This window comes from Rhinopithecus bieti, unplaced genomic scaffold (genome assembly GCF_001698545.2).
Source record: "Rhinopithecus bieti isolate Rb0 unplaced genomic scaffold, ASM169854v2 scaffold_6380, whole genome shotgun sequence".
Classification (NCBI taxonomy): domain Eukaryota; kingdom Metazoa; phylum Chordata; class Mammalia; order Primates; family Cercopithecidae; genus Rhinopithecus; species Rhinopithecus bieti.
Genome location: NW_016806642.1, coordinates 11,928,756 through 11,953,322, shown reverse-complemented (window position 1 = coordinate 11,953,322; position 24,567 = coordinate 11,928,756). Strand labels below are relative to the sequence as shown.

The 24,567-nt window shown below is 41.6% G+C and overlaps 1 protein-coding gene and 1 pseudogene across 1 annotated transcript in view; both read right to left on the bottom strand.

The window, feature by feature from the left end:
* The window catches only part of DAB1 (DAB adaptor protein 1), a 1,277,266-nt gene that overhangs the window by 602,769 nt on the left and 649,930 nt on the right, over positions 1-24,567 (bottom strand). The window lies entirely within an intron of this gene.
* LOC108532952 (40S ribosomal protein S20-like) overlaps positions 1-24,567 on the bottom strand; it is a 45,998-nt pseudogene that overhangs the window by 12,193 nt on the left and 9,238 nt on the right.

The window sequence follows — 24,567 nt, the reverse complement described above, 5'->3', positions numbered from 1 at the left end:
TTTTTTTTTTTTTTTTTTGTGAGACAGAGTCTTGCTCTGTCACCAGGCTGGAGTGCAGTGGCATGATCTTGGCTCACTGCAACCTCTACCTCCTGATTTCAAGCGATTCTCCTGTCTCAGCCTCTCAAGTAGCTGGGACTACAGGTGCATGCCACCACGCCCAGCTATTTTTTTTTTTTTTTTTTTTTTTGTATTTTTAGTAGAAACAGGGTTTCACCATATTGACCAGGATGGTTTCGATCTCTTGATTACAGGAGTGAGCCACTGCACCTAGCCCCTTAATTATTTTTTCAAAGGCCCCTTCTTCAAATACAGTCATGCTAGGGTTTCAGGCTTTACCATAGGAATTTGAGGGTGGGAGAGAACACGGTATAGTCCGTAACACACACACACACACACACACACACACACATTCTTATCCTATGACCAACAATTTCACTTATAGAATATGATTCAGAAAAGCAAACAGACCACAAAGGCAAAAACCTAGTCCTAAAGTATACATACATCTCATCCTAGATTCTGTTTTCTAACCTGAATTTTCCATTTATGTAAAATTGGTTAATTCAGTACTAAATCAAATTCTTTTGAGATGAGTTCCCAAAATTTATTTTTTTAAATTTAACTTCGAATACATAGACAGGCGATGGTGAAATTGCTTTGTAAATGACTATAGAATAGGTAAGATTCTGTTGTCTGAACCTGTCATGAAAGTGCCAGTGTCCCCTGAATGCAGTGACTCTCGGGGAAAGATCACGCGGCCTAGTGTGCATTCCTGAGCTGTTAAGTCAGACAGATGTGGCTGGAATTCACTCCATTCCTTATTGGCTGTGTGACCTTGGGCAAACCCTCTACCCTCTCTGATGCTCAGTCTCCATTATCTGAATAATGAGGAAAACAATACCTTTCTGCAGAGTGGTATAATAAGATTTAGAGATAAATTAAGAACAGGATCTGGTGACTAGCCCATGTGAGATGTTCAGAAAATCAATATTATTTCCTTATGATATCACCACCAATGTTCAGGGAGGGAATGGACCAGTCAAAATTCATAAAGGCAGTACCAAGGTGTGGTAATACCCAGATCAATGTCATTTTAGGGAAGTTGACATTCTGACTGGGGTCAGTGTATCCTAGAGCAATGGTACAGGGTTTTGAGGCAAATGGATCTCGGTTCAAATCCTGAAACTGCCTACTGACTAAGCGGGTAAATCCAGGCAAATAACTTGACTTTCTCAGCCTCAGTTTCTTCATCTGTAAAATGGGGTTGATAAGATCTACTTCACAGCATCACTATTAGGCATAAATAAAATAACCCAAGTATGATGCTTTTTACAGTGTCTGCATGTATACATCTCAGTAAGCAGGATTTATTATTTTTTTTGTCACTACTAGTGCACTTCTGCCTCAGACATGTGCGTAAATGTCTGCAGTGTCAGAGGCTCTGGGGAAACTGTCTAGAGCAAAACTTCTGACGAGTAGGTGTAGTGGAGTCTTTCATTCTTTAGAGAATCCTGGGAAGGAAGCAAACTAATAAGTTATTTCATCTATTACCTTCTTGCACAAGGATCCCTGGCTACAAATACACTCTGTGATGTTTTTCTCAGATAAGTTACAAATAAGCCCCAACTTGCCTTGAAAGGATTTCTGCAATCTAATAGGATGAGGTGTTAGTCCTGATACTGTGAAATCCCTTTAGCAGAAAGCCTGGGGCTACCAGTGGGGCCGGGCTCTTCCTGAGTGTTGGCACTTAAGGAGGCAGATAAAAGAAGATTTCCAAATAGGAACATCTGGAAATGGAAAAGGACTCTGAGGAGAAAGAGCACTCATTTTTCAAGGCTGCCTTAGGCTGTTTTCCTGGGAAGTGGTCTCTGGGCAACAGAATCATGGATTTGAGATGTGACACACAGGAATTTAACAAATGAAGTCACTGGGTCTGTTTCTGGAGCACCCTGGGTTTACTTCTCTGCTCAAGGACTTTAGAACCGGATTGACAGCCCAGTCAGTCAGGTGACTGTCCAGCGTGCCCACGTTTGAAAAGCAGCAAGGCCTCATAGAAAAAAAAATGGAAATATTATTCCAATTAACACAGATGCCACATGGGATTCTTGATATGACTGATGAAATTTAAATTGGTTGCCACATTAGTGAGGAGTCTTCAGGTCATAGACAATAGAAAACCAAGTCAAACTAGATTTTTTTTTTTTTTAACAGTGGTAAAATACACAGAACATAAACTTTTCCATCTGTAGTAGACAGCTTGGGCTACCAGAACAAAATATTACTCTCAATGGCAAAAGCCACAATTACGTTTGCACCAACCTAATACAGGCTTATTGGCTAAAACAACACAAATGTACTTTCTCACAGTTGCAGAAGCTGCAAGTCTAAGATGAAGGTGTTAGAAGCATTAGTGTCTGGTGAGGGCTCTCTTCCTGGCTTGTAGGTGGCCGCCTTCTTGCTGTGTCCTCACACTGCCTTTCCTCTCTGTGCGCACGGAGAGAGAGCTCTGATACTCTTATGACCTCATTTAACCTTATTTGCCTCCTACAGGACCCTGTCTCTGTACGTAGTCACACTGAGGGTTGGGGCTTCAATACATGAATGTTGGAGAGACACAGTTCAGTCCACAACACTGTCTTAATCATGTTTAAACACACAATTCAGTGGCATTAGGTACCTTCACATTGTTGTACAACCATCACTACTATCCATCCACAGCACTCTTCTTATCTTGCAAAATGGAAGCTCTGTATCCATTGAAAATAATGCACCATTCCTCCTTCTCCCCAGCTGCTGACAGCCACCAAACCACCATTCTACTTTCAGGATCTATGGCTTTGACTTCCCTAGGTACTTCATTTAAGTGGAATTATGCACTGTTTGCCCTTTTGTGGCTGATTTATTTCATTTGGCATAATGTCAAGGTTCATCCATGTTGTAGAAAGTGTCAGAATTTTCTTGTTTTTCACAGCTGAATAATATTCTACTGTATATGTAGACCACATTTTCTTGACCCACGTATCCATCAATGAACACTTGGGTTCTTCCACCTTTTGGTTACTGTGAATAATGTTGCTGTGACCATGGGTGCACAAATCAAACTAGTTTTTAAAAACCATACATGGAAGTTTATGGTTGTGATTATGGCAATGGCTTCATAAGTGTACCCAAATGTTAAAATGTATCAAATAGTATACCTTACATATATGCAGAAAATAGTATGTCAATTATTCTTCAAGATAGCTATAAAAGACACATAAAAAAAGGAGGATTATTTTTTGGCACACTACGGGGAACTTCAGGACAGCGGTGCCTGTCATGAGGGCCCAAATTACATCATCAGGATTTTAAATAAAGGGTTCCATCAGTGGACACTCTGCTTTACTTTACTTCTGTAAGGTCAGCTTTTCCTAAGTAGTGACACACTTGTGGCACAACTCTTGGCTAACCTTGTCTTTACAACCAGGAATCTTAGAGGGGAGAGAATACCATATTCCCAAAAGTTCTAGCAGATGTCTGAGCAAATGCTCCAACTGGTCAAACTCTGAGCCAATCATTATGGTTACGGAGAAAGCTGTCCTCTAATTGGCCAGGCCTGGGTTGCATCCCCTGCCTATGATGGATAGGAAGGATGAATACCATGAACTACTCAGAATAGGTTCCCCTCAAGAAAGAGGGGTTCTGTTATCAGAAAATGGAAGGCAGGCAAAACTGAAGATCAATATTACTGTGCTACTCCTCTGAAAGAGACTGACTTCCCCTTACATGGAAATAAAAGTACACAATTTGCTAATGACCACTTGCCCCATAGGGTATTTTTGTGCTCTGCATTTGAAAGCTATGAAAGATTTCCAAATAGGAACATCTGGAAATGGAAAAGAAGGACTCTGAGGAGAAAGAACACTCATTTTTCAAGGCTGCCTTAAGCTATGTCTTCGTCTCTGGGCAAAAGAATCATGGATTTGAGACGTGACACGCGGGATTTTAACAAATGAAGTCACCGGGTCTGTTTCTGGAGCAGCCTGTGTTTACTTCTCTCCTCAAGGACTTTAGAACCGGATTGAGACCCCAGTCAGTCAGGTGACTGTCCAGGGTGCCCCCGTTTGAAAAGTAGCAAGGTCATAAATCTCTTCATCACTCTCCATGGACCATGAGACCAGCCAACTAGGAGTCACCTGAAATCACCAGCCAAATGTCAGCTGAAATTCCGAAACAGAATAATCCTTATCACAATGCTATTTACCCAGGAAAATTGATTTCTTTTATCTAAATTTTCTACACAGGAAGTTTAGGGGATCAGAAAACCCACAATTCTAACACAATTCCAAGTGTTCGAATTACATTTTGAATATAGCTGTTGATTTTTAAAAATCCATTTCTACCCACTTCCATTAAGTAAATACTGAAAACTGTATTTGGAATGTAGTTGTTGTTTTAAAAAATCTATTTCTACCCACTTCCATTAAGTACTGAATAATTATTTTAGCAAAGTCATTGTGAAAGGATATCAACTTTTTAGGGCCCCAAAATATCTCAATCTAACCCTGGTCCTGGGACTATCTCTGGGTTAATTTAGAGCAAAACTACAGAAAGGAAAGTGAGCTGCTATGTGATAAGCAGTAGATGTAGTCTTGTCCACAAAAAATCATGTATACTGTCTTTCTCTGGGAGGCTTAGAGATGTGGGATAATTTTTGAGGGTCACACATGAAATGAGCAAGTGGCTGTTCTAAGACTCAAATGCAGGTTCCTCTGGCTCCAAATCCATGCCTTGTGATATGGTTCAGATCTGTGTTCCCCCTCCCCCCCGCCCCTCCAAATCTCATGTAGAACAGTAATCCCAGTGTTTGAGGTGGGGCCTGGTGGGAGGTGATTTGATGGCTGGTGCAGTTTCTCTTGAATGGTTTAGCACCATCCCCTCGGTGCTATTCTCATGATAGTGAGTGAGTGAGTTATCATGAGATCATGTTGTTTAGAAATGTGTAGCATCTCCCCACCGCTCTTCCTCCTGCTCTGGCCATGTAGGATGTGCCTGCTTCTCCCTCCCCTTCCACCATGATTGTGAGAGGTGAAGCTGGATGGGCTTCTGGGTCTGGTGGGGACTTGGAGAACTTTTCTGTCTAGCTAAAGGATTGTAAACACACCAATCAGTGCTCTGTCTAGCTAAAGGTTTGTAAATGCACCAGTCAGCACTCTGTAAAAATGGACCAATCAGTGCTCTATAAAATGGACCAATCAGCAGAACGTGGGTGGGGCCAAATAAGCAAATAAAAGGCTGGCCACTGGAGCCAGCAGCGGCAACTCGAGTGGCTTTGCACTTTGTGGAAGCTTTGTTCTTTAGCTTTTGGCAATAAATCTTGCTGCCGCTCAGTCTTTGGGTTGACACTACCTTTATGAACTGTAACACTCACCGCAGAGGTGTGCAGCTTCACTCCTGAAGTCAGCAAGACCGCAAACTCACTGGGAGGAATGAACAAGTCGGGACGTGCCACCTTTAGGAGCTGTAACACTCACGATAGGCCACCTTTAAGAGCTGTAACACTCACTACGAAGGTCTGTGGCTTCACTCCTGAAGTCAGTGAGACCACAAACCCACCAGGAGGAACAAACAACTCCGGACACGCCACCTTTAAGAGCTGTAACACTCACTGCGAAAGTCTGCGGCTTCATTCCTGAAGTCAGCAGACCACCAACCCACCAGAAGGAAGAAACTTCAGACACATCTGAACATCTGAAGGAATAAACTCCGGACACACCATGTTTAAGAACTGTAACGCTCACCATGAGGGTCTGTGGCTTCATTCTTGAAGTCAGTGAGACCAAGAACCCACCGGAAGGAACCAATTCCGGACACAATTGGAGGTTTCCTGAGACCTCCCCAGAAGCCAAGCAAATGCTGCTATGCTTCCTTTATAGCTTGTAGAATTGTGAGCCAATTAAACCTCTCTTCTTTATAAATTACCCAGTCTCATATGTTTCTTTATAGCGATGTAAGACCGGACTGTACACCTTGGTTTTCTTTGTTGGTTTTTTCTATGCAAATCCTCCACTTTCACTGTCCTTCAACAGGTTCTTGTTCTGCCTTTGTTAGGCTGATTCTCTAGGTATCACTAGGAGGCATAGACCCTCTCCTTGCAGAACTCCAAGGGACACCATTCACACATTCTTCTGAAAGTCCTGTGTTGAACTGTGGTGGAGCTTTGCCATGTGTAGTTATTGTTAGGAGGTTTGGCATTGATTCCAAATTCCTAAACATGACCTGGCTAACTGCTACTCACCTTCAGGTGTTATTTTAGTTGTCACTTCCCTGGGGAAGATTTCTCTGTATCCCTGATGGGGGATTAAGTCACCATTTTGTTTACTCAGAGCACCCTAACATAAGATTGTCTTCCCCAGCACTTAGCACAATTAATAATTAATTACTCATATTATTTGTTTAATGGCTGTCTCTATTCATGCATCCATTTACAGATTTTTTTTTTTTTTTTTTTTTTTAAGAGCCGATTACATGCCTGCCAGGTGCTTACTGTCTAAAGTCCTGAGGCTAGAGCAGTGTAGGAGTAGAAGTCCTGGATGGACTGGGAAGTGGTCTGTCTTCCTCCCCATGTATCCTCCAGCCCAGCCAGTGCCTCATCCAGAGCAAGGATTGAAAGAAGGAAGAAAAAAATGAAGAAAGGAGACAACAGTATTACTATGTTTCAGCCATATTCCATCCCTTTCCTTTGTGGGCTCTTAAAAGGCTGAATCTAGTCCTATTTATCTCTGAATCTCCAGCACTAAACACAGCACCTGGATAGAATAGGAGCTCAAAAAATACATACACTATTTAATGAATCAATGAATGATTCAAGCAATCAATTTAATTTGGCATATGCCTTCCTTGTAGGTGTGCCCATTAACTACCAATTACCAATGTTTACATTCCAGTGCCTAACCATTTTTTTGCTGGCTTCTATGAACTCTCTGGGATGAGAGAATTGGTTTCTCAAATGACTTCCCGCATAAATTAGCCCATCTGAAAGTGAGTGTTTATCCCGGGCTCTTTGAAATTCACATCATTCGCACCAACACCCCCGCTCAGCTCAGACAGTTCTTTAATTCCAGTCACCTGGGATTTCTTCCTACCTTTGTTGCCAGCCCCAGCCTAACGCCACTTATCTTATCCACCTGGATTTACATATCAGAAAGGCCTAATCAAAGCCTGCCTGATTGTCACATCCACCCTGGTTACAAATCTGCCATCTAATCAAGAAGCCATACAGCAAATCAACATGCCCTTCTTTCTGAAATCTCTTGCAGAAAAATGGGAGAGCAGGAGTCAGAGCTGTGAACAAGGACGGCAAGAGTCAACCAGGGGAAAAATTCCCTCCCTAGCTGTGTAGCACTGGGAAGAAAGGGACGAGGCAAAATGCTTTGTCTGCAGTTTGATACAACAGTGAGTGTGGGAGAAAAAACTAATGAGCGCAAAGTAACACATTTCTAACCTACCGTGCCTAATGGCACCATCCTAAGATTCTCTGGGTCCACAAGGCTACAAAGTTAGAATCAGAGATCCTTTATTTAGTCCAACATCTGGATTGTACATTTTATGAGCTAAGTCAGGTTAGACGGATGAATAACTAACAATAACAGGTAACTTCTATCACACCGTTAGAATGGGCCAGCCTTTTCAGGCATGATCTCATTGGGTCCTCACAGCTAATTTTTTCTTTAATACAGATAAGGAAAAAGAGACTTAGCAATGCCATTTCCCCATAACTGTAGAGCAAGTAAGCCATGAACCCAGGACACAGACATAGATTATTTGTTCATTCAGCAAACTAACTTTTTTAAGTCTCCTGAATAGCACATCTTAAACTTTAAAATATACATACAAGCCACTTAGAGATTTTTAAAAATGTGTTTTCTGATTCATTAGACCTTCCTTGAGTACGTATCCACATTTTATTTCTTTTATTTTATTTTATTTTATTTTATTTGAGACGGAGTCTCGCTTTGTCACCCAGGCTGGAGTGCAGTGGCACGATCTTGGCTCACTACAAGCTCTGCCTCCCGGGTTCACACCATTCTCCTGCCTCAGCCTCCCGAGTAGCTGGGACTATAGGCACCCACCACCATGCCCAGCTAATTTTTTTGTATTTTTAGTAGAGACGAGGTTTCACCATGTTAGCCAGGATGGTCTCGATCTCCTGACCTTGTGGTCTGCCCGACTTGGCCTCCCAAAGTTCTTGGATTACAGGTGTGAGCCACCGCACCTGGCCAGTATCCACATTTTTAATAAGCCCTCTGGTGATGCTGCCCTTGCACAGACCACAGATAATCCTGACTCCGTTACTCTTTTGCTGTGTGCCTCTTGGCAAATTACTTAATTTCTCTGAGCCTCAATTTCCTCCTTATAAAATAGAGATGACACTAGAACCTGTCTCATGGGTGTATTTCAACAGTTAAATGACATACTCTATATAAAGCTCTTAGCACAGTCTCTGGCCTACTCGGCAAGGGAGAAAGCAAACAGCAAGTGTCAGATCTTATGATTTTCATATAATCCATACTGGGCACTGTGCTGGGAATACAGAAAGGAAGAGACACCCTCTCAAGGAGATGCCATCTAGAGGGGAGACTGGTGGGCTGTATGGTCTGTGACGGGGGCAGCTCAGAAGACAACTTACTAGCCTGAGCATGGGAATCAGAGAAAGCTTCTGAGAGACCTTATTTCTGCCACCCCAGTCCACATGAGAGGAAAAAAAATCAAGATCAAGGGGCCAGTTGGTGCAGGACACTGCAAGAGAGCGGGTTTACATCCAGGGGTTCAGCAGCCTTTAGGAGCTGATACAATCAAAGGTCAGATTCACCAGTTCCTGCCAAAGGACTCTTGCTGAGGATTTCATGAGGTCTCAGATTTTCGCTTCCAGGTTCCTGACAGCCATTTGGTTTCTGCCAAGACTCTCAACTCCCTTACATAAACACAACCTTAAGCCTTTCTTCTGAGTCCCTCCAGGCATATTTTTATTTTTTTCTGCACCCCTCTAGCCTTCTAAATTCTACCAGCCACGAAGACCCACCACAGAGTTCATACCTGCTAAAAGTGAGGGTTGTTTGCATTTTAAAGCCTTCATTATTAGAGCTGAAGCATCCACGGAGATGCTTCCCAGTTGATTTGAGCTTTTTTTTTTTTTTTTCTAGGAATGAAGCTTAATAATTTTTTTTCTATAATTGAGAAAACAGAAGCTAAAGTGAAATGACCTGCGAGCAAGTGGCAGAACCTGTACTAAAAACGTATTTCCTCACGCCCAGCAGGGCTCTCTCCCTTACAACCCTCTGTTAGAGAAAAAAAGCACAAAGCAGGGCTACACACTCCACTCTCCCTTCCCTAAGGAATCTCAGAAAGCTGATGAATGCATTTGGCATCCTCTCCAGAAGTGCTGGAGATAGCCTGTTACAGTGCAGGGTCTGGGCTTGGAATTCCACAGCTCTCACCACCTGGGACCAAATCAACTCTGTCGCTGACAAGGAGCAGCAGGAACTCGAGTAAGTTATAAAATACTGCTGAGCCTCAGTTTTCTAAAATGTAAAATGGAGATAATCCTACTTACTGACAGTTGGGTGTGATGATCCAGTATGATAATATATGTAGAACACCTGGAGAGCAGGTGCTTGCCCGGTGGTGGGGCATTTCAAGGGTTTTAAGCAAAGTCACTCATTCCTCAGTTAAAAACTTTTGGTGACAGGCTGCACATACAGCTCTGAGGATGCACATAGCCTGAGGTCCCCAGTCCAGTGCCTGTAGCCCTTTGTAATCTGCACCCTACCCTCCCAGCTTCATTGCTCAGATAGCTCCTCCTGACATTCCGTTCTGCTCTCCAGCTTTGCAAAGCAATTTCCAGCTTCCTAAGCTCCACTGTCCTGTCTTTACTTTGGACAGGTGGTTTGCCAGGAGTGTTTACTAATTCTTTTTCTCCATTTCCTCAACACCTCACGTGCTCTGGCCCTCTAAAGCTCATTTTTCGGGTCTCAGATCAGGTCTAACATTTGATACCTTCTCGAGGAAGTCCTGCCCCACCTCACCCCATCACCAGGCCATGTCTCTGTGCCCCCTTAGTGATCCTACTAGATTGGGGAGCAACTCACAGTGTTGTCTACTCTTTTGCCATGTCTGCATCCCCCAATAGGATGCAAGTTCAGTGCAGACAGGAGTTATATCTGAGGTCTTGTTCACCATCATCTCGCTCACACACTCCAAGGCCTGGTACAGAGTAGGAACTCAAATAATAGCTGTAAACGGAATCGATCAGAATAACAATAACAGTCTTGAGAAAACATAAAAAATGTCACCACTCCAGGGCGAGCAAGACAAATGGGCTTGTCCCATTGTTGAGACGGAAAGCTTTACACAAATAATTTCATTTCCAGCCTTTCCAGAACAAAGCAGGACTTAAAATAAAATAAACCAGCTACCAGGTGCCTGGAAGCAAGGGTACCATAGCCAATACTGCTTGTGGGCCAGGAAACTAAAAGAATCCAGCCTTGTCCACAAAAAAGGATGAGTTCGTGTCCTTTGTAAGGACATGGGTACAGCTGGAAACCATCATTCTCAGCAAACTATCGCAAGAACAGAAAACCAAACACCGCACGTTCTCACTCACAGGTGGGAATTGAACAATGAGATCACTTGGACACAGGAAGGGGAACATCACACACTGGGTCCTATTGTGGGTGGGGGGAGGGGGGAGGGATAGCATTAGGAGCTATACCTAATGTAAATGACGAGTTAATGAGTGCAGCACACCAACATGGCACATGTATACATATGTAACAAACCCACACGTTGAGCACATGTACCCTAGAACTTAAAGTATAATAAAAAAAAAAAAAAAAAAAAAAAAAGAAAGAAAAGAATGCAGCCTTGTCAATGCAAAATGCTTAGAGCCCTGGCGGTCGGGATGGGTTGAGGCAGGGCCTCTTTGAACCACAGAGAGGAAGCCCCTTTCTAAATCCCAGTCACTGAAAGCCACTGTCTTCCTTTCCCAGCGCCTATAGAATTGAATTAGCATAAGCACTGTCATGTAATGAGTTGTCAGGCTGAAGATGTAATTATTGCAAAGCAGTGAAAAATTTCAAAAGTTGAGCTTTAATGGAAAAATAAGATGGGAGCTCTGGCATTCAAGTATAAAACAAACTTTTTAATATTCATTCCTCCTGCACTCTTTGAAATTCACCTTCAGAGTGCCAAGGTGAACAGGGGGAAAAAAGTTCAATAATTTTCAAATCCTAATTATAATTCATCACAGGTGATTAAACAAGGCTGTGGTTATTTGTTGCTCACCACTTGTTTTTTTTTTTCTTACAGTGGACATTTAATTTTAATTAAAAGAGAGTTTTTTTTTTTTTCTAATGATGCCTAATGCTATTTTTCCTTTTCCATGCAGAGAGACTCAATTTTTCCATTTGCCAATATTATAAGATAAAAAATACTGCATACATGTTAATGCCTTTTATTTTGATGGGGTGGGGGGCTATCAGTTCATCCACCGTTAGGGTCTCTATACTTCCCGAGGGAGTCAAACCAGACTCCACAGACTGTCTTTCCAGATCTCCATAATGTAGCTAGCATTTACACTTCTGAAATTTCTGAGCTTCAGCTTCTTGATTTGAAAAATGGGGGCCAGGCCGGTGGCTCACACCTGTAATCCCTGCACTTTGGGAGGCCAAGGCAGGCAGATCACTTGAGGCCAGGAGTTCAAGACCAGCCTGGCCAACATGGCGAAACCCGTTTCTACTAAAAATACAAAATTAGCCAGGCGTGGTGGTGCACACCTGTAATCCCAGCTGCTTGGGAGGCTGAGGCACGAGAATTGCTTGAACTTGGGAGGCAGAGATTGCAGTGAGCTGAGATTGCACCACTGTACCCCAGCCTGGGTGAGAGAACAAAACTCCTTTTCAAAATAATTAATTAATTAATTAATTAATTTAAAAAATGAAAAATGAGGATGTTAATAATGAGACATATTTTGCTATCCATGGTAGGTACTTTGGGAAAGTAAGACGATCATTCTGTCTACAAGCACTTTATAGGACTGATGACTCACCATGAGACTAAGTTAATTAATAACAAATGTTATTTGTTGTTTTTGTTATTGATAAGTATTTGTTAATTAATTCAACAAACATACTGATTTTTTTTGTGTGTGTATGAGGCATTGTGCTAATTTCTAGGGTTTAAAAGGAGAAAAGAAAATGAACCATGTGCCATCTTTCATGATGAGGATTGATCCAGATTAGACAGGTAGACAGACATGAGAACAAATGGACCTGATTCCATTTGATTCTTACAGAAATGCTCTGAGGTGTGTAGGAGATAGGATTAGAAGTCTCATATAGCTTTGTAGCTGTGTAATTTGGGGAAAGTCCTTTAGCATTTTGAGACTCAAAATTCATTGCATAAAAAATAGGGTACATAGTATTGCTTCTAGTTTTGATTGCTATATAAATATTATTTGCCTTTATTTATCATCTTTTCCTCCATAAATCTCCTAATCTGTGCTCAAGTAATACTTCCTAGCTTTTATGTCTATGATTTTCCTTGCCTAAGCACTCTCCTCATTTCTGTGTCGGGCATACCTATGCTCACCCTTTAAAAGGTAGGATAGATACTATGATCCTTGTGAAGTTTTCTCACATTCACAAGATAAATTCAGTTTCCTTGATGTTGTTCCCATAATATTTCTATGTTCTTGTCCTGATTTCAGCCCAGATCCTGTGGTATACAATGAGTCACTGACTCATTTTCCTCCTAGGTAGTGAGCTTCCTAAGGAGGTTGTCCTATCCCTGCCTGGAATAATGTTTCTTGGTGAAGGAGATTAATGAATGGATGAGGGTGAGTGTGTTAGGACTGCATGGCTGCAAGCAACAGAAATGGATTTTGGCTAGCTTAAATGGAAACATGAATTTACTGGGAAAAGATCAGGTAGTTATAAGTTTGGCAATGAGGCTGCAGGACCAGGCTTACACAGAGATGAAAACTAGGACAGATTTAGGTACCTAAGAGGCTAGAACTGACAGACCAAAGTCAGAGGAATCCTTTCCAATGTCTTTCCATCAATGCTACACAGCATTCTAGATTTGAATGCTGTGTGTGTGTGTGGAGGAGAGTGGGGTCTGAATCACCCACCCAGAGCATTGAGGGCAGTGCCTCTTCAATGTCAGTCCTTCTGACTGCTCCCAAGGGGAAAAAGGACCTTGAGGTGCTATTTCCAAATAGAGGGGGCATGAGTGCTGGGTGGCCCCATGGAGCAAGTGATCACCACCAACTATATGTGAATAAATGAGGGACTCCCCAACGAGAGGGTGAACATCTTCTGAATACCCTAGGCTAGAGTGCAATGGCACGATCTTGGCTCACTGCAACCTCTGCCTCCCAGGTTCAAGGGATTCTCCTGCCTCAGCCTCCTGAGTAGCTGGGATTACAGGCATGCACCACCACGCCCGGCTAATTTTGTATTTTTAGTAGAGACAGGGTTTCTCCATGTTGGTCAGGCTGGTCACGAACTCCCGACCTCAGGTGATCCACCTGCCTCAGGCTCCCAAAGTACTGGGATTACAGGCATGAGACTTACTCATTTCTGTACCCTGTAGGTGGCACAGTGCCTGTCAGTAAAGGATACTCTCTATTCATCTTTATTTTGAGATCCGGTCTAGAGTTCTTTTCTGGCAGGCGGTCTTTATTTTCCTGTAGCCCGGAAGAGACAACTCTCCCTTGAACACTTAAACTCAGTGCCTTCTATCTACAGCTCTTGTGTCAGACAGCGTGAGGCCTGATCTCATCACTCTGACCATCTAACAATGATCAGTCTTCTAGTTTGATCAATCAATTGAGTGGGGACCACATCAGGCATTAAGGTGTCCCACAAGCATCATCCCAGGTGGGCAGGCACAACCTAGGTGCCCTGATCCTGTAGTCCTTTAATTGGGCAAATTTATAGTTGTACCTTTTACCCCTTCCTATTTTGTATCAGTTTCTGAGGCTTCATTCTCCATTAAGATCAAGTTTACACAAGAGGCTCCAAGCAAAGCAAACTCAAGTCAGACGTTTTTGGATGGAACCCAAAGGCCCTGATAATTCACAGGTGAAGAGGATTAATTTCATTACCATGCTTCTGACACACCCCTTTCAAAGTGGTTTAGCACTGCTGTTTAGTAAATGTTATTCGCCTCCTGCTTCTGGTACCAGCCACATTTGCATATTCATCAGAAGTGTGCGCACAGTATTAAACCCGACCGTTACCACACTTCTCATTCCCAAATCCCTCTATGAATGCTGATACCTATTTCTCTAGCTGCAGCCATAATTTTCTCAAGGTCAGCATGTGCTGGCGTTTCGCCGGGGAGCTGGGGGCCTCCACTGCCCTGAAGAAGCCACGCACTGCTGCTTCCTGTCACCTCAGTGGGTATGACTCCATGTGACTTCAGTGTGTCTGATGGGAGGTGGTGTTTGTGGAATGTATGCATGCCAGTGAGCAGGCTTGAAGTGAACACTGAAAGTGGAGTCAAAAAAACTGGTTCAAGTCCAGGCTCCAAAACCTGGTGCAAGTTGCTTCTAGCCACACTGAGCTTCAACACCCTCATTTGTGAAACAGATAATAAGTTCTCTGTGCTGCTGTGTTTACTCCGTGAGATTATGTAGGTGAAGGTGCTGTGTCACCTTTAAAATTACGTAGAAATTATGTAATTACATAATTTTTATTACGTAAAATTACGTAAAATTTTTATTACATAAAATTACGTAAAATTACGTAGAAATTATGTAATTTTAAAGGTGCTGTGTCACCTTTAAAATCATGTAGATTTATTTTTTGTTTTATTATAAAAGAAAAAAAAAGAAGAGGAAGCCCATGCTAGCCACAGGAAAGAGCAGGGGCAATAGAGCCAGTCACAGTTTCCTGGTTAGTTCCCAGCTGTTTAAGTTATTCTGGTGGAGACCTCAGACATCGTTTTGTAGTAGATACTTCTCCAATGTACTTTTATGAATTATTGACCCACAGAGCCAGAAAATATGGCAATAATAAGTACAGTCACTAAGTGTTGGGGCAGCTTGTGATGTCACAGTAGAGAACTCCAACATATTCAACCTCTCCAGGTGTAGGGTTCGTGTGTCAGGGAGACATGGCCACTCCTCCGCATGGAGGAAATGGGACTCCATTCTCAGCAAAGAAGTCCCTCTTCAAAATTCCCGTTCCAACCTGTGATAACTGAACTGTCGCATGTACTTAGTGTTGGTGAGACCCATAGGAGATGTGTAATCAATTTTTACATATTTTCCTTGCTAGTTGTTACCCAGACCTGAGACCTTACTTGGAATATCCTATCTCTTGTATCTTGGTCTCTTGGGCAACTCTTTCCAAATAACATATGATTATAAACATAAATAATAAAGATAATCCTTAGTAATAAGAATCGCCATAAAGAATATAAAACAGGCTAATGAAATAAAGTTATTTGGGAAGTGGGGTGCACAAACCACTCTGGGGAGATGATGTTTGGAAGAAGAACTTTAAAATGAGAAGGAGACAATACATCCTGAGTTGAAATAATTTTCTTTCCTCTTATTTCCTACTGTCTTTCCATGCCTACTGGAGCATCTATCACAGTTGGCCTGCTCCCAGAATTATTTATTTCTATCTTCCCAATAGACGGTGAGAGCCTGGAGGGCAAGAATTATCATTTATCTCCACATTCTTCTAGGGTGTTCGTGTTACTTGTAGCAGGTGTTCAGTAAATGAGTGCTAAATAAAATGCAAATCATGTTGAGAGTAGATCAGAGGCCTCTGTTTCACATGGCTATTTACCCAGAAACTGTCAAGGGTCTGGCCCTTCAAGGACATACAGTTAACTATAGGAAGAAACCAAATGTGCAACCCATCCTTTACAGCAGTGTTTCGAGGGTTGACTCCAGAGAGAAAATACTGCAGCCCTATTTTAAGTGGAAAAGCCTTTACTGACACATTTTCTCGACTCCAAGTGCAAGTTCCACTTCTTGCCATGGACTGTGTTTTTATGAGAATTTACTTTCATGTTGCCTAGATCCCACAGGTTTCTTACAACCTTAAGAACAATGTAACAACTGAATTCTTTATTCAGTTAGTATCACTGAACACTGATGTTTTCTTTTAAACACAGTTTAATCCCTAAAGCAAAAATCTTGATTGATGGCCCTGGGTACCATATTCATGACTTGCATTTTTTTTTTTTTTAATTTTAAACAACTGGTAATCAATTTATTAAGACAGTTGACGTAAGCATCTGCAATGGTGACTTCCACCTCAACTCCTGGCTCAATACTGATGGAAGTAATCTGCTTAACACTCTCAGAAGGACTGTGCAAGTCAAAGAGTCACTTGTGGATTCTCATCTGGAAACGACCTCATATCTCAGAACCTTCACCACAAGGAGTTTTTCTTGTAATAGTTCTCAGAATCTTGGTAGGTATTCAAAATGGTTCTTTCCCTTTGAGATTCTTTTCCTTTGCTCCTCTAATCAAGTCAGCACACACCATCTCCTGAGATTTTACATTGCAGCTCCTTAGAGTGATTCAAATTTGGTGAATTGCCACCTCCGGCTCCATGAGTGTTTTCCCGGTATTTTTAAAAGTCGTGGAAGCTGTGCGACTTCCTGACCATTCTGTTCCTCAGTGAGAGTGAACAGTGGTGAGCCAGGAGCAGGAGCCGGCAGGTAGTAGCCCCACACCACTTGCGACCGCATTGTCCTCAAAGAGCGATCTGCATTCTTATCTAAAGTTCTTCAGTCAGCCATCCATTCTAATCCTATATATGTACACATTTTATTTTATATATATATTATATATATAATATATATAATAATATATATATATATAGAGAGAGAGAGATGGATTTTCACCCTTGTTGCCCAGGCTACAGTGCAATGGTGCGATCTCGGTTCACTGCAACCTCCACCTCCAGGGTTCAAGGAATTCTAACTCAGCCTCCAAGTAGCTGGGATTACAGGTGTCCACCACCACACCTGGCTGATATTTTGGTATTTTTAGTAGAGACAGAGTTTCACCATTTTGGTCAGGCTGGTCTCGAACTCCTGACCTCAGATGATCTGCTCACCTCGGCCTCCCAAAGTGCTGGGATTATAGGTGTGAGCCACCGCACCCAACCTAATTCAATATTTTTCATGATAGATTGGTGAATCATTAAATCAGTTTGGTAAGTTTTGACCAGAATTTAATTTAAATTAAATTGAGTAACAGAAAATATCATATTCTATCAAAGTTAAAGGTGTGCTTTTGTGAGTCGTGTTTGGTTGCATGTGTGCACATACTGGGTCATAGTCCAAAAGGTTTAAAAGTTACTAATGTGAATATTTCTCCAATTACATTCCCTACCAGTCACACATTTTTCTGGATGATGCCTTCATCTTTTATGTGCAAGCATTAGTTTTCTGTAATGCCCAATGTGACTTAACATGACCAAACTGAATTCATTATCTTCTCTTCAAACTTGTTCTTCCTTCTGCCTTCCCTATTTTTAAGAGTTATTGTCTACTCAGGCATGTAAAATCTTTTGAATTTGATCTTGGAAACAAACCTAAAATGTATTCCTTTGCATCCTATACAAAAGCCGATGCCCTAGGTCAGCCTCATCATTTCTTGCCTGACCACTGCATTGCTTCTACCTTAGGTCTTTCTCGTTTGGGTTCAACCCCACCCAGTTGAAATTTTATTTTACCACTCAAATGAAGCTTGCCTATGTAAATAATTTAGTTGCATCACACACATTTCTTTCCTCTTTCTCCCATGATCTCATTAAAATTAAAGAACTAACAAAAAGACAGAGGGGATAATAAATGAGAGAGGACCCATCAGCACCTGAGAGAAGTAAGCAAATTTAAGAAAGTCTGAAGGCTGGTGGATGATAGGTCCTGGATCAAACAGTCCAGTAATAACTGTCAGGAGTGGATTCAGCTGACAAGCACAGTCACCAGCCAGGCAGAACCACAGAGAGGTCAGCATTCAGATTTGTCAGGTAGGACAGAGCATGCAACATGGGACAAAAATAACTGCTGGACAGCCAACGCCCTCTCTTCTTCCTCTACTCCCATATGCAGCTTATAATACCTGAAGACCCAGACATGCACATACCCAGAAAAAATCTCTATACTCTATGCTACACCTCCCACCGCCTGGGAGATATGACTATAAATATGTGTGTGTATATGTATATACACACACACATATATACATACACATACTATAAATGTAATATAAAATATATACAAAAGAGACTATAAATATATAAATTGAATACACACACAGACACATACCCACACATTGTAACCTCTCTGGGTAAGTGTCTTCAGCTGAAAAGTAAGATTACCTCCAGCTCTGACAATCTATGATTTTCTCTCCCATGTGTTTAAATTTATATCTGTTCTCTGGTCATACAACCAACATGCTGTAAAGATACGAAAAAAAAAAAAAAAAAAGAGAGAGAGAAATGCATTGCTTCCTTGCTTAGGCTTCATCACTGGTAGAATTCTAAAGGAATTTCCAGTAAAGCTTTTGAATCCTCATATCTGAAATCTTGGCAGGCCATGAGTAAAAACCTGCACTTATCAATAGACTTGAATTATTCTCCTTTTAATTAATACCATTAAACAAATTAGTATTCATTAAATACTTGTGATATGCCAGATGTTGGGCTAAACACTTATGTGTGTGATCACACTTAGTATTCAAACCACTTTTCAGATGAGCATTATTATTCCCATTACGCAGACAGGGAAATTAAGGCTCAGTGAGATTAAGTAACTTCTCAACATCTCAGAGCTCAGCAAGTTGCAAATCTAAGTTTCTATATTAAATCTACCAGGTTCCAAAACATATGTTCTTAATGCCTGCATTCTACTGACTGGCGGTTAAGCTATTCTATTAACTTCAAGTCAATTCACTCTGCCTCCGTTTCGTTATCTGTCAAATAGGGGAAATCCTTCACTCTTACCATCTTTAAGTTATTGTGAGGATATTCGATATTGAGCTTAATTCTGCCTTGATAAAATTATGTGTCATAAGAATGCAGGTTATAAATATAAATAGCAATTTGAATGCTTGGGTGTGTGTTACACCCCCCAGTGTAGCTGGGTCCAACTCCCTCTGACCTTACATCAAACCTATTTATACCTTTTTTCTGAGCATGGCCCCGACAGACATTTGCATTTGTAATCCCTGGACTAGAGGCTGGAAGCTTTCTTGAAATAATAAATACAGTCAGTTCTCCGTATCTGTGAGTTCTGCATCTGTGGATTCAACCAACTGCGGATCAAAAATATTCAGAAAGAAAAACGGATGATTGTATGTGTACCGAACATATGCAGACTTTTTTTCTCATTATTATTCCTTAAGCAATATAGTACAACAACTATTCGTGTAGCATTGACATTGTGTTAGGTATTATAAGTAATCTAGAGATGATTTAAAGGATACAGGAGGATGTGTGTTTGTTATATGCAAATATTATACCATTTTATATAAGGACTTTGAGCATCTGTGGGTTTTGTATTTGAGGGGATCCTGGAGACGAATTTACCCCACAAATACCCAGGGACGACTTTATAATCTAAAAGGGAAAAAAGAGAAGTTCATTAGATGGTATGCCTGCATGCATTTTCCTTTACTTGCCATTTGCTACAGAAATGGATCCTGGTTTCCTCATCTGAAAATTCAGGATAGATAGTCACTGGTTTTTTTGTGAAAATTAAATAAAGTAACATGAAGGCACTTTGAAAATTCTAAAAGGCAAAAGAAATCTAAAATGCTATTTTAACAAATAACATATTTGCTAAAGTTTCAGCATTATGTCAAAAAATAAACTTAGAAACACAGACCCCACCATTTTTTTTTACACTCCAGATGTTAAAACATCTTGTTTAGTCACTTTAGCATACATCTCAAATTTATGATCAATTTGTTTGAAACACCATCCTGTTGTATTTAAAAAATAATATACTCTGGACAAATAGACTTCTTCTGGACAGGTAAAAAGTTAGAACTATTTGGAAATGGCTGCAGGGATGCATATTTACTGGGCACCCACTAATTGTCAGATACCAGACTAGAATCCTCTGCTGGTATGCTCCCTGTGGCTCCTCAGCCCTTGATTCTTGGAGCCCTCCTTCCACTAATTGAATTGTGTTGCTGTTGATCTGTCCTCTCTTCTATACTGAGGACTCTGCAGTTCAAGACTTGCCAGTTATCTTTTCATTCTGAGCACACAGTAGGCTTGTAAGACACTCCTGTTGAAGTGGAGTGAATTCATCTGTTCTCCTGTATAATAGTAAAAGGAGTTCCCAGTTATTGAGCTTTGAAGTCAAAAGCTTCTGATACGCATTAATAATCATTGATTCTTGCTGAGCCTCACCATGAACCAGGCACTAATCTGAGCTCTCTACACATGTTGACCCCATGAGAAAGGCATGATTGTCAATCTCGATGTACAGACACGGAAATAGAGGCCCAGACTGATTATGGGACTTGCCCAGTGTCACCAGGCAAAGTTTCGTTTGGCCCCTGCAGTCTGGTTCCAGAACGTAGGCTTTTAACCAAAATTACACTGCCTTTTATTAGTTCATTCTCACACCGCTAATGAGAAATACTCAAGACTGGGTAATGTATAAAGAAAAGAGGTTTAATTGACTCACAATTCCACATGGCTGGGGAGGCCTCAGGAAACTTAACAATCACGGCAAAAGGCACCTCTTCACAGGGCAGCAGGAGGGAAAATGAATGCCAGCAAGGGAAATGCCAGATACTTATAAAACCATGAGGTCTTATGAGAACTCACTCATTGTCACGAGAACAGCATGAGGGAAACCACCCCCATGATCCAATCACTTCCCATAAGTTCCCTTCCTCAGCATCTGGGGATTACAACTCAAGATGAGATTTGGGCGGAGATGCAGCCAAACCATATCAGTCTTGCATGTGATCTTATTGATTTTTCATTTAATTTTCAAAAGTCAAAGCCTTGAGTGCTTAACTTTGCACTCAGGGCTCTAGTTACTTCTGGATGCTTATCTTCCTTTTGGACTATAAACTCCTGGAAGGCAGATGCTTATCCAGCAACCCTCAAGTTTCACTCATGCTTGCTTTTGCACTAGAATAAATCAGTACACTGTCGGTGACAATTATCCTCAGCTATCTCACTGTTGGCGTGCAGTGGCTTTTTTTTTTTTTTTTTTTTGCATTTATCTTTCCAAGTGTGCCAGTTTCAGGCCTCCCGAACTCAGGCACCTGGCATGTGCAGGTCTCAAGGTAGACTCCAAGAGCTAACAGGTGAGAGCCAGTGCCCTGCTCAGCAGCAAGATTCCTGTCTTCTCTTTTAGGTCACTCAGCTGAAACAGATCTCTTTCCTGAGGGTACCCCCAGAATGTTTATTGTTCTATCACCTCCTGCATCACAGATTCCATAGTACTAGCATTTCTTTTGAGGGAAAAGAATAAAAACATAAGGCAAAGGCTGATTATATGCAGAAATCTGAATAGTTATTATTGTAGTGAACAAAGTCTACCTGTCTACAATGAAGTTACTGATAAAATTTGCAGCTGTGGCTTAATCATCTCTCTAGTGTTGCAGGACACCTATCTCATAGTGCTGCTCGGATCCCATGCCTAGAGGTCCTCCGAATCCACCCTTTCCTCCAAGCCCCTACAGCTAGAACACTGGCAAGCCAAGCAGACTAACATTTCCAGGTGTACTTTGACTCTGAGCACCTCTCTCTACCTCCACTGATATCACCTAAACTCAAGCCTGCATCATGCCTGTCCTGGGCCATCTGGCAGCAGCCTCTAGCAGGCCTTGCTACATCTACTCTTGCCACCCCAGCAATCAGATCTCCTAAAGGAATAGTATTTTTGAAAATATTAATCAAGATACCTCATTCCTTTGCTATAAATCCTCTAAGGTCTTCCTATTGCACTTAGAATAAACTTCAAATTCCATACCTGACTTCCTTATAACACCCCCCACCAACTTTGATGTAGTGTCATTGGTCCCTTTGCTTTTTCAACACATTAAGCTCATTCATGTCTCAGATTCTGTGCATTGCTGTTCCTACTGATTACTCAGCTTCCAGCACCCACCCACAGACATCCCCAGGACTCATTCCCTCACTCATTCAGCTATAAATGTCACCTCCTAAGATCCATTTCTTACCTAAAATAGCAACTCCTGTCTTGCTCTCTGCCCTCACCCTATGCCATTTTCACATATCCATGTTTGGCATGATCGTGTGTGTGTGTGTGTGCGCGCGCAGGTGTGTGCATGGGTGTGTGTGTGAATTTAGTTGTTTACTGTCTGTCCCTGTAGTAGGGTGAATAATGGTCCCAAAGATGTCCACATCCTATCCTAATCCCCCAAACCTGTGATGATGTTATCATGCTTGGTAACCGTACTTTGCAGATATGATTGGATTAGTGCTTTTGGGATGGGGAGATTATTCTGAATTATCTGGGTGGGCCCAATATAATTACAGGGTTCTTATTAAAGGGAGATGCAGGATCAGAGTTAGAGAGAGAAGATGTAAGGACGGAATCAGGGGTCAGGGAAGAGAAAAGATGCTCTGCTGCTGGACTTGAACATGGAGGAAAGGGCCATGGGTCAAGGAATACAGGTGCAGGCATTCCTGGAAGCTGGAAAAGGTAAGGAAGTGGATTCTAGAGCCTCCAGAAGGAAAATGGGACTGCCAAGGTCTTAATTTCAGCCCAGTGAAATGGATTTCTGACTTCTGATACCCAGAACCTTAAAATAATAAATTCACATTGTATTGAGCTACTAAGTTTGTAGTATTTTGCTACAGTGACCACAGGAAACTAATCCATCCCCACCCCACAACTAGAATGTAAACTGTAAACTTTATAAATATAAGGATTAGTTCCTAGAAGAATGCTTAGGTCATAAGAGACACTAAAAAAAGGATTTGTTGCATCAGTGAATGAAACTGTGAACTGTGTGTTTACATGGGTGTCTACTACACGAGGCGAAGAGTGGCTTGAGGGCAAGGACTGTATCTTATTGCTATCCACACACCTGTTGCCCTTCATGCCTGACACACAGCAGTCAACACAACTCAGGAGATTTGAAGGAAGTAGCATACATTTATTAAATGGAATGATCTGGAAATAGTTGATAATGTCATAGTTAAATACGTTTCATAAGTATGTAGTCTTTTATAGGGAAAATTGGAATGTGTGTAATGTGAATATAGCAGGTAGTATTATTTTTATGTTTTTCCCTATCTGACTTGAAGTTGTCAGCATGGAGCTTAAAGTAAAGAAGTCCAGTTGTGAATGAAAAGAAACTCAGACATACACATTTTAAAATTCTCAATCTGTTTCAGAATTGCTTCTCTAATGAAAGGCTCCAGCTTGCCTCATGTTCTGAAAACAACTACCCATGAGGCACTGAGAGCCTACAGCGGGTGGGAGGGTCAGAAGGCCTTGAGCCTCACTCAGCAGCTGCTCCAAGAACCCTAGGCTCTGTCAGATGTGTGCACCCCATGCGTAAAAGCTGTTTCCCATACAGCTTTTTTTCCCATACAGTTTGGCTTCTGCACTCTATGGATTAGCTAGGGCCGATTAAGTAACCAATTTATGTACTCAGAGCTGTTTAAATGCATGCTGTGTCTGCATGATAGATGGCAATATTCTTCTCTGAACCACCATTCCTTCCCCAGGATATTTTCCCCCTCAAAAATAAATATGAAAAGGAGCCTAAAATAATATTGCAAGAGAAACAGGAAATTCAAAACTTTTCTCAGCTAATTCTAAGAAAGTCCTAAAAACCAGATGGCATGAATAATTCTACCTGTGCGAGGGCTGACAGAGATGTGGGTCAGAAGCCTGCTGGAAGCTAGGGTGGCACGGCGGAAGGCACACAGACCTTGGAGTCAGAGAGACCTGGGTTCAAATTCCAGGTGGGTACCTATTAGCTTCAGTCTTGGGCAAGTCACCTTACTGCTTTGTTCTTTGCTCTAGTGAAAAGGGTATAATAATGTTTCATTTTCAGGTTGATGTGAAGTTTAGAAGTATGTATGTAAATACTGGTATATTGGTAGCATGAAATGAGGAGTCACAAACTCAGGTTTCCACAGGGACCTGGCATATTGCATAAAGGAGAGGCTGGCCAGGTGGACCCGTAATGAATTGGCAAGTGTGTGCCCACTGAAAGGGGCAGCTGCTGCTGTGCTGCATCCAGCTGGGAGTGACCATGTGGAAATGAGGGCCCTTGTGTGCCAGAGCTTCTCAATTTTCAAGAGAAGCAAGAATGATTATTACTTTTTATGTAAAATCTCTTAAGCTTTCCATATTGACAACAAATTCAAAGTTTGAAAAAAAAAATTACTGATCAGATCAAACACAATGTCTGTGAACAGAACCTGACCTAAGGTCCATCAGTTAATGGTTTGTGCTCTAGATAAATGGTCATTATTATTACAACTTGGAGGAGCTTTTAGAAACAGAAAGTGTCATACTGTCTTTTTTTTTTTTTTT